The sequence below is a fragment of the Lissotriton vulgaris genome, chromosome 1_1 (genome assembly GCF_964263255.1).
Source record: "Lissotriton vulgaris chromosome 1_1, aLisVul1.2, whole genome shotgun sequence".
NCBI lineage: Eukaryota > Metazoa > Chordata > Amphibia > Caudata > Salamandridae > Lissotriton > Lissotriton vulgaris.
In genome coordinates this window covers 1,568,119,711-1,568,128,550 of record NC_141685.1, presented here as the reverse complement: position 1 = coordinate 1,568,128,550, position 8,840 = coordinate 1,568,119,711, and the positions used below count along the sequence as shown (strand labels likewise).

General features: G+C 39.3%; 1 pseudogene; it reads right to left on the bottom strand.

Annotated features, from left to right (window-relative positions):
• Nucleotides 1-3,428: 3,428 nt before the first annotated feature.
• LOC147750822 (uncharacterized) lies at nucleotides 3,429-4,673 on the bottom strand (annotated as a pseudogene).
• Nucleotides 4,674-8,840: the final 4,167 nt, after the last annotated feature.

Here is an 8,840-nt window from a genome sequence, read left to right as displayed (position 1 = left end):
CACTAGGGTTGCACAGGATAGCGGAGGGCAAACCCCAGAAGCCTTAAATCCGCAATAAATGCAGTTAATGGTAGAGGAACCAGGGTGACATGCATGCGCTAGGCACTCAGTCTGAGGTCTAAGGGCAAGCAGCTCATCCCTGGCATAGGGCGCCATCAATAGTCAGGCGATCAGGGATCTGGGCGACAGGCGACGGACCAGCGCGGACGGTCGCAGACGGGCTCGCCTTTGGCGACCCGCCGGCGGCCCACCGCGCGTGTCCGCTGCGCGGGAGGTAGTGTCTCCGCCTAAATAGGCACCGGTCCCGCCTCTGGCGGTAAAGTTACACCCTCGGGGGCCATGCAAAGAGGTCAGGTACGCCCTCCACACAATCGGCACAAGCCGTGTTGGAACGGGGCGGCGACATCTTGCAATCGAAACATTATCTTATCCCAGAATAACTTTTTCATATTTTGTCAATCTGTTACTCGTTAAATGCTGACTTTTGCTCCTGGTAAGGAGAATCTCAACTGAATGGGGCACATATACTTTTACAGGAAACCCCATTATTATCCCTTCACTTTGTTCCAGACTCACATTTGTTGCAGCTACTGCTTTTAAGCAACCTGGTAATGCCTTTGCAACGGGGTCAAGAACTGCTGAGAAGTAAGCAATTCGCTATCTCAGTTTCCCATGTCTTTGAATCAAAACTGAGAATGCACATCCTTCCCTTTCACTGCAATACAGCTCAAATTCCTTTTCATAATCTGACATTCCCAATTTTGGTGCTTCACACAAACTTCTTTTTAACTGCTCAAAAGCCTCTAACTCAGTTTCTGTTAAGGTAATCGGGTCTTTTATGTCTGCTTCTGTTAGTATCTGCAATGGTTTCGCAATTACCGAAAATCCACTAATCCATTGACGACAATAACTTACCATTCCTAAAAACATTCTGACTTGTCTCTGTGTTGTTGGAGGTTGCATTGCTTGGATCATTTTTATTCTTTCAATTGTAACTTGTCTAATTCCTTTTGCAATCCTGTAACCAAGATATTTTACTTCTTGTTTGCAAAACTAATTTTGCAGGTGACACTCTATGTCCCTCATCTGCCAAATGATTCAAAAGAGTAATAGTATCTGTCACACAGTTATCTCGTCTTTTTGCAGCTACAAGGAGATCATCAATGTACTGCACTAATGTCGATTTACCAGGCAAATCTAGATTTTCCAAAGATTTCTTTAGCAGTTGATTAAAAATAGATGGACTTTCTGTATACCCCTGAGGGGTACGACACCATGCTAAGATGCGCTCTTGGAATCTGAACGCAAAAATGTGTTGGCTTTCTGGATGCAATGGAACAGTAAAGAATGCATTACAAAGATCTATAACTGTATACCATTCTGCATCATGCGGAATCTGATAAAGAATTACCGCTGGGTTTGGTACAACTGGGCAACATGGAACAACTATTTGATTAACCTTTCTCAGGTTCTGAACAATTCTGTAAGTTCCGTTTGGCTTTTTGATTCCCATAACCGGTGAATTACATGGACTACTCTCAATCTCTTTTAAAACACCTTGTTTTATACATTTTTCAATTACAGGAATTACTCCCTCAATTGTCTCAGCTTTCATTTTATACTGAGGAATATTTGGATAATCTGCTCCTTGTTTTACTGTAATTTGTACTGGGTGTACATGTTTCATCAAACCCATTTCATCTCCAGACAAATCCCAAATTTTAATATTGACCGTCTCTTTTAATTCTTCAGGTAAATCATTTTTGTCAAAAGCAGGAAATAATTTACTTTCTTCTGCTTCAACCATTAACATTGTTAACTTATAAAGGCCATCTTCTTCTTCTGGAGTTTGTAACTCAATACCATCAGGTGAGCAATATATTTTACAGTTCATTTTACAAAGGATGTCCCTTCCTAACAAGTTTACAAGACTGCTATCACAGACTACAAATCTGTGTTTGTCTTTAAATTTGCCAATTTCAACTTTAACTGGTTCTGTCAAATCTGTTTTAATTTGCTGATTAGCTACGCCAACTACTTGGATAGTGTCACCAGAGAGAGGCAGGTTTTCTATTTCCACTGATCTAACAGTAGAACGGGTAGCACCTGTGTCCACTAGAAAAGTGATTTCTACATCATTCACTTTACCATTTACAAATGGACCAGACTGATCTACCTCAAGAGTGGCTCCAAGCACACACTCTTCCTCCTCTCTCAGGCACCGTCATAAGTAATCCTCAGACTCGCTTCCATCATTCTCTTTCAACCAATATTGTTGAGAAACATTGGACACATTCACTCTTGGTGATCTGTTTACCTGTTCACCTCCGCAGAATCCTGTTTCTGAATATTATCTCTGCACATTAACACAATTTGGAAGTGGCGGTTGTGGAATCTGACTCTGCTGATTCACTAACTGTCACTGTAGCTGTTGCTGCTGATTTATTTCGTTTAACTGTCGCTGTTGCTGCTGATTTACCTCATTCTGCATCTGTGGATTTAATGATGATGCATTTTTAAACTTTCTGGGCGGATTCTTACACTCACGCTTCCAGTGGCCAATTTTGCCGCAATTAAAACATGGGAGTTTCTGCTTTAATTCTTCAATAATACCTGTTAATTTTGGCTTATTAAAATTACCCTTAAATTTCCCTTGATTCTGATGAACATTTTTGTTTTCTAAAGTTGCAATTTGTTGTTCAGCTACTTTTACTTGCGCCCACATTGCTTTTTCTTTCAGCTTCTTTTGTTTAGCGTCTATCTCATCACTGCAGTATTTTGCTTTTCTCAGGATGTCATCAACTGAGAGTGATTGCCAACCAACTATTCCTGATCTGATAATTTCACCAATTTCAGGTCTCAAGCCATAAAAAAATCTGTATATGAAGTGGCTCATATCCTTTTCACTCAATTTTTTGTAACCACTGTATTGTTTAAATACCAGCAGTAATCTTTCATAAAAGGAATGTACTGATTCTTTTGGCTCCTGATTTGTTCTGTCTATTTTAACCCAATCAACTTCTTTTGGGGGAATCTTGTTTTTCAGCAACACAATTACTTTGTCATACAGAGTTATAACATCAGCTGAAGGTGCACCTATTATTTTTTCTCGGGTAGGTTCCTCTTTTGGCCAATCTATAGAAATTTTACATTCTGTCCAAAGATCTGAAGGACCCACTATGTCAAAGAATCCATCAAGATCAATTCACAGAACTTTTGAAACTTTAACAAATCTTTCCACTTGTCGATACCATTCCACAGGTTTTTCTCTCAATCGAGGAAAATCATTTGTAAACAATAAAATGTCCTATCTTGACCAAGGAACATGAACATAACCTCCACCAGCTATTTCTCTCATAGGAAACTCATTTGCAATTTCCCCTCTTTCTCTTTTTATCTTCCTCTCTTTTCTTTGTCCATTTCACTCCCTACTTGCTTAATTCACCTAATCTTTTTAGAAACACTATTAATTCTTTTATATGAATTATCCTTCCTGTAGTGTTCATATTTTCAATATCTTTTTCGGAGAAATCCACTCTGTAATGTTTCTGCACGTTTTTCTGTCTACTCAAATCTATTTCTAATTCAGCAGCCATTTCTTCTAACAGATCATATTTGTTTTTCGTTTTCCATTGCATGCTTTTGCAAATAAACAATAATTCATCATCCTGATATAACTTTAAACTGTCAGGTCCAATTGTGCCAATAATAAATTCCTCTAAATCTGCTTTCAATTTTGCAACATCAAGTAATTTAAATTCTGGGGGCTGTGGAGTCTGTGTTAAATTTATTTTATTTATGCTCTTTTCTGGAGTTCCAGAATCAGATTCTGCAACAGATGGAGTTTGACCATTTGAAAAACTTTGATTAAAAGTTAAGTCTGGCATCTTTTTTTCTCGATGAATTTCTGTTAAATCTGAATAAAATTTTTCAGCCACTTTCTGAATTTCTGCATTTAAAGGGATAGTTAAAGCTGAATGTCTGATTTCTTTCTGATCAAAGACTGGAACAACAGGTCCAATTGTTACTGGTACCGTTACTGCTTCCATGCCTATAGTTAACTGCTGTATTAACTCTTCTTTTGATCGTAGATATTCTGAAATATCTGGATTATCCTCAAGTCTTTCTGTTCTTTTTACATTTCTTGGGATTTCATTTCTCTGAACTGGAGTTTCAGCATAATTTCTACTTTCTTCAGATGTACTAGAATTAGTCCTTGTTTCTACTCTTTCGGGAAATTTTGCATTATTCTGATTTAATCTAAATGGAGATTCATCATTAATTTCTCTAGGAGGAGCACTTGGAGAAGTTGCTTGAGGAATTCTCGGGGTAGATCATGAGCAAACTGGTTGATAAGGTGGCGGTTGTTTCGATTTTGTAATGTAAATCTCTTCTAAAACTGGATCTGCTAATTCACTATCTTCACCAATATTATTTTTCTTTTCAGTATTCTTTTGACCAGATTCTTCACTAAATCTTGCTGGGTACAAGCCATTACACATATCCATACGTCTCCAACGACGCATGCTGTCTTCATGTGTTTCTCTATTAATGTTTAATCTCGTGCCTCTTATTACACCTCTGTTTTCCCGTTCCAGTTCAATCATCTCATCTTCCCATTCAACTAAAGCTTCAAATTGGGTAGGTCTAGGTTTTGGTACGAGAGCCATCATTTTTTCTCTCAAGTTTTTCAACACCTTAATGTTAAATGACCCATCTTTCGGCCAAGCCAAAGCACAATCATTCTTGGTATATTCCATCCAATTCTCCATCCAAAGGCAAGTATGATAACCATATTCACCTAACATATAGGCTGCAGGTGTTTTGTACTTATGAAGTAATCTTCCGACTCGCGTTTCTAATTTCTTGTCACTTTTAAAAAGATTTTTCATTTTCTGAAACCATGAAGGCTTCTTTTCCTCTTTCCTGTGATAATAATCCATGTTTTAAAATAATTCCGCTTATTTAGAAAGGATCGTAAATATTTCCTTGTTGTTCCGCTACACTAGCCAATCCATGCGCGAAAGTCACCAACAAGCCAATCAGGTTAAGTCACGTCACTATTCTGTTCAGCAAATAAAATTACTAAATTTCTGGTTGAACCAATCAGGTACAAGCTCGTCTAGTCACATGAGCCAATCAGTGCGCGAATACTGTGACGTATGACAACCAATCACAGCGCGAACCTTGTGACGTATGCTGCCACTGCAGCTTCACTATCCTCGCTCCGCTCTGACACTGACACCTCCTTTACAAAATATTTTCACAGCGCCATATTTTTACAAATCTTTCAATGGAATTTAGTTAGTAACTTGTTTTGCTAAAATAAAAGATAGTTTTCTCAATCGTTCAAGTATCCTTTCGCGTGAAATAGACGACGCTATTTTCACAAGATTCGTTGATAAAAACAAGTAGCCTTGTTTTACCCTTTTAACACATACAATCATACGGAAAGAATCCCTAACCATTCATACATGAAATTTTTGGTTGGACTTTAACCCGCCAATAAAAATCCTCACTTGCCAGTAAGAATAAACAACGCTTCCTTACCCTTCACTCAAGCTTGGATAAATTCTACTACTCTTTTCACAGTAAGTTTTAAAACAAGACAGTTGTCCCTATACTCGAAGCTAAGATTTCATAGACAATCCTCGCTATACATTCAACCTATCACACCTAAAATTCCTAGACTTGTGCTGTACGTCCACAACACTAGTGATATATGTCAATACCACTATTTTGAAACAGAACAAATGCACTGTGTAACCTCACTTGTCACACTTAACTTTTGACGGCAAACCAAGAATTTTCACACTGCTGGAAAAGACCTTTCAACTACATGTAACAACTGGACAAACTTAACATGTTTTAGAAGTGTATCCTATGTATCTACCATGCAGCATGTCAGTTACCATAGTAACCGTAACTCTGCTACCAAGTAATTGATCCAGCGCTCCAAATGAAAAACTGTCTCACAAACGCTACTTATCTCCACAATACTCACCATTAATCATAAATCTTTATACCAAGGCCCATAACCAATGAGACAATTTTGAGCGACTGAATCATGTGACCTAATTAATCAGTACTATTCACAGACTATTTGCAAAATATATACATCTGCAGTTTATCATTTCTTACCATGGTTTTGAACATATGACATTAATTAAGTCACATAGGTGAATGGATCTAATAATGATAACTAGACCATGAATAAACAAGACCAGCTTGTCATTTCAAAAATCTAATTTTTATTAACTTTATTATATTCAAAAAAGAGCATTTTATTAAGAAATCATTATTTAATTAGCAAATTGAAAGTTAATTCAAGGAAGGCTTATTAGTCTGACATTTCAAAGTATATCACTTAGCAAAATAAAATTTCCATTCCCTAATTTCCCTGTCTAAAACCCTCTTTTCCTAAGAATATTTAATAAAGACTGCTGTCCTTACCTGCACCAAAGAGTCCAACAGCACGTCATTCAGGAATCGGGAAGCAAGAGCCCCCTCTTTCCTGTAGGGCCAGATTTTATACCTTTCTAACTAGCTAATCTTGTCAAAAATGTTCTTTTTCGTTGCCATCAGAGTTCCCATTGGCTGACTTATGTCAGACCATCCATGTCATCACCGCTTTCAAACCAGAAATGGGCTCTTCTTTTGCCCTATTGTTTGTGTCATTTCGCTTCCTCGAAAATGTATCAGAATAAGTTCTTTCGAGTTACAAATCATAACTTCCTTGCTTTGCCATCCTGCCGCTTCCTGTCCTTGGACAAACTTCATGAGCACATTATGCACGTCTTTATTCAACATTCATTTCTGACAAAATGGTCAACGTGGTAAAACTTTCCACTTCTCGTGTGTGCAAGGCTCCTCTCTGGACAGGTTTCAAAAACGCCATCTTTTTGCAGGCCCAAGAGGCCTCTCACGGAAACTAATATTCAAACAAACAGAAGACAGTAATTAATTAAAGAATTGAGACCCAATCTGTTACCCTCCCCTTTGCTAAATATATTAACTCATTAATTATGTTACCTAGCTAAGCACATCAAGCAGCATGTACATAAACCTTCTTCTTTCAGGCCACCAGGATTCTCCACGAACCTTTGCCACAGAAAAGACACAACAAAACATATGCACACGAATATAGCACATGCCATTAATTAAAACAGCCGCATTTAATACCGACAATAACAATAGACAAGGTTAGTTTATTATTTTCCACACACTTGCAAGTGCAACATATAAGCACATTAGTCCCACGTGTAATGTATGCAATTTTAAACTAGGTTGGTTAGTAAATTTAACACATGCTATTAATGCTATTACATTGATTATGGAAGTTTAATTTTGCGAGTTTGAACAAAATTTCATTCAACATCTCGCTCCATCAACGCTGAGGCCTATAGAGTAAAATTCTGAAAAGAAAGAGGCACAACATCCGACAATCCAAAAACCTTGTACTTCAAGTTAAAGGCCGCTGCTGACAAGAGGCTAAAACCCCAGATACACTCCAAGGAGGAGATCATGGCCATGATTTACTTGGAACAATATCTTGAGGCCCTACCGTATCCTATTCAAAGGTGGCTAAAACAACATCAGCAGCTTAGCCCGGAACAAGCCGTAGAGATGGCCACAACCTTTTACAGAGCTCAACCTAGGGCGTCACCTTGGGACAATGACAAAACCTCAAAACCCGTGGGTGGTGTGGGTAAACAGTAAAAGAAACCAGTCAAACGGGCCCTAGAAGGAGAGAAAACTAGACCATTCAAGTTAGAACCTCCTCTTCGTAATCCACAATGTTTTGAATGCGGCGAGTGGGGCCATATCGCTAGAAATTGTCCCAGGAAGAAACCGCAGGAAGAGCCCATGGACATTGGATGCATACCTCGTTCCATTCTATACTCAGCAGAAATGGGGCCTATCTTTCACGTAAGTGTACGGGTGGAGGGAACAACAGTGAAGGCTTTACTGGACTCCGGATGCAAGCAATCCGTAACTCTGCAGTCCTTAGGGACACCTTACGAAGGGGTAATCAAGGGGACGGTACCCATAAGATGTGTCCATGGGGATGGGAGGGCCTACCCTTTGATAATAATTCCAGTAACACTTCGTACAGGGCAGACCTTAAAGGTTCGGCTTGGAGTTGTCCCTACCCTATCAGACCAGATGATAATAGGGCAGGATAACCCTTCCTTTCTGTTTCAGTTAAAGGAAAAACTACAGAAACAACCTTTGCCCCATCACCCTGTGCAACCCTCCTCACTCAAGCCCCATGGCTCCTGGATACCAGTTTCAGGTATACACAAAAAAATGACCCAACCCTAATCTCAGCTTGGGAACAGGCAGAGCAGGCATCTCAGTCTTCCTCTAATACTTAGCCGTCCTTTCAAATAGAGAATGAATTGTTATATAGGATAGGGAAGCAGGGAGACACCCTTCAGTTGGTAGTACCTCAGGCATTTAGGGAGCAGGTCCTTTTCTTTGCTCATTCACACCTGTTGGCTGGACACAGAGGGGCACAAAAGACAATCCAAATGTTGTTACAACATTTCTATTGGCCTGGAATATTTTCCCACGTCGCCAAGTTCTGTCAGGAATGGGAGGTCTGCCAGAAAAAGAATCCATATAAACCCCCAGCGGTTCCCTTGCAGCCTCTCCCGGTTGTAGGTAACCCCTTTGAAAGGGTTGGTATGGACCTTATTGGACCCCTTCCACGCACAAAAAAAGGGCACGTGTATGCATTGGTAGTGGTGGATTACGCTACTAGATATCCAGAAGCCTTTCCTTTGAGAACCCCTACAACGCAGAATATTTCAGAAAAGCTTATGGAACTATTTTCC